The sequence below is a fragment of the Homalodisca vitripennis genome, unplaced genomic scaffold, assembly GCF_021130785.1.
Source record: "Homalodisca vitripennis isolate AUS2020 unplaced genomic scaffold, UT_GWSS_2.1 ScUCBcl_142;HRSCAF=1365, whole genome shotgun sequence".
Taxonomy (NCBI): Eukaryota; Metazoa; Arthropoda; class Insecta; order Hemiptera; family Cicadellidae; genus Homalodisca; species Homalodisca vitripennis.
Genome location: NW_025776256.1, coordinates 3,387 through 5,598, shown reverse-complemented (window position 1 = coordinate 5,598; position 2,212 = coordinate 3,387). Strand labels below are relative to the sequence as shown.

The 2,212-nt window shown below is 34.1% G+C and overlaps 1 long non-coding RNA gene across 1 annotated transcript; it reads right to left on the bottom strand.

The window, feature by feature from the left end:
- Nucleotides 1–915: 915 nt before the first annotated feature.
- LOC124370378 lies at nucleotides 916–1,951 on the bottom strand. Its single transcript, XR_006923180.1, has 4 exons — nucleotides 1,921–1,951; nucleotides 1,666–1,713; nucleotides 1,155–1,202; nucleotides 916–945 (listed from the first exon to the last, which is right to left on the bottom strand). It is a non-coding gene; the product is annotated as an uncharacterized LOC124370378 (long non-coding RNA).
- Between the last annotated feature and the right edge of the window lie 261 nt (nucleotides 1,952–2,212).

Here is a 2,212-nt window from a genome sequence, read left to right as displayed (position 1 = left end):
GGGACCATCAACGAACTTGGGAAGTATCACTTCAATACAATTTCAGTTACAGAGATTTCCAAGAGTTTTAAAACTTTTCTTACTTAATTATATCAGGCCTTCTCTCACAACTCGTCAGGACGATTTAGAGTCCATTTATCATCGATCAGATTAGAATATGCTCCTGTAGAGGATATTTAAAATTTTGTAATGAGGATTTTGTCCATTAAAAATAATGTGTTATTTTAAGGAATGAATCACAGTCAGTAAGCATGCAAGAAACTTCCTGTAAAATAACAACAAATCTATTAAAAGTGTAGCCTTCTTATTACTTGAGTATGATCTGATAGAGCAGTATTGTTGGGCTTAAATAAAATCAAGAACTTGGAACTGTTAGTAAAAATCAAACGCTAATTATTTCACGTTTTTCCAAAAGTGAGAAGCTAACATTACCAGATATGGATTTATCAGCGCTGGTAAATCAGCAGAGAATATCACCTACGTGTAAATTACGTTATCACACGTAAGCTAAACAAAAAACCAAATCTATCATTACCTAATAACCTAACGTAACATACACTAACCGTAGCTGAATAGGTGTAATGCGTTTACCTTGAGGAATGAGGTTTATCCGACAATCACGTAATCGTAAACTAGGTTCCCATTCCCTCTTAAGAATTATAGACTTACAAGTGCTAAAAAATTTTACAAAAAATATACTTCAATTTAGTATCTAATTAGGACTAAGTAATATAAGAATCTTATAGCGCCTCTTCGTAACGTTTAGCTCACTTCTGTTAACAAGTCAATTTTTGCGGGGATATTAAGCTCTCCACCGTTTATACTATGGTTTAAAATTATGCTATCGTATTATAAAGTACTTAGTCTGTATTAATACTAATAATTTGAATACTTACCATCACTCACATCTCTTTTTACCAGGTGGCCCGTCTCCGGATTGCCCATCTTGGAAAAGCGAAACATATCTTATCCTCAGAAACTGGAATTTTAATATTCTTACAGCGCCTTTTTCGCAAAATTTAGTTCAGTTCTGTTTATAAGTAAAGTTTTAAGAAGATATAAGCCTCTGCACTATTTATATTATAGTATAAGTTATGCTATAATTGTAGAAAAGTACTTAGTCTGTAGTAATATTACTAATTTGAAGTACATACCATAACTCACATCTCTTTTACCAGGTGGCCCGTCTCCGGATTGCCCATCTGGAAAAGCGAACATATCATTATCCTCAGAAACTGAAAATTTAATATTCTTACGGCGTCTTTTCGTAAAATTTAGTTCATTTCTGTTACCAAGACAATTGTTAAGGAGATATTTAGCTCTGCACTGTATATATGTTATTGTTGAAATTACGCTATCATGTTATAAAGTACTTAGTTTGTATTAATATTACTAATTTTAAATACCTACCAAACCTCACATCTCTTTTAACCAGGTGGCCCGTCTCCTGATTGCCCATCTGGAAAAGCGAACATATCATTATCCTCAGAAACTGAAAATTTAATATTCTTACGGCGTCTTTTCGTAAAATTTAATTCATTTCTGTTACCAAGACAATTGTTAAGGAGATATTTAGCTCTGCACTGTATATGTTATTGTTGAAATTACGCTATCATGCTATAAAGTACTTAGTTTTGTATTAATATTACTAATTTTAATACCTACCAAACCTCACATCTCTTTTACCAGGTGGCCCGTCTCCTGATTGCCCATCTGGAAAAGCGAACATATCATTATCCTCAGAAACTGAAAATTTAATACTCTAACAGCACCTTTCGTAAAATCTTGCTCAGTTCTTTTAACAAGACATTTTTAAGGAGATATTTAGCTCTGCACAGGGGTATATTATTGTTTATAATTATGCCATAATATTATAAGAGTACTTAGTGTGTATTAATATTACTAAATTTGAGTACCTACCAAAACTCACATCTCTTTTACCAGGCGGCCCCCGTCTCCTGATTGTCCATCTTGGAAGGCGAACATTTCATTATCCTCAGCTGGTAGTTGAGAGGATGGGATAACCTCCATCAGTACCATGCAGAGAGTCACGAATAGCAATACAGACGACATCATTGTTTCACTGCAACAGACAGATGTATGTCGTAAGGTAACATAATTGGAGTTAAAAAGCAGATGAAACAGGTCTGCGGTTGATGAGGCTCACGACTAGCACTACAGACCACATCATTGTTTCACTGCAAAAGACAGA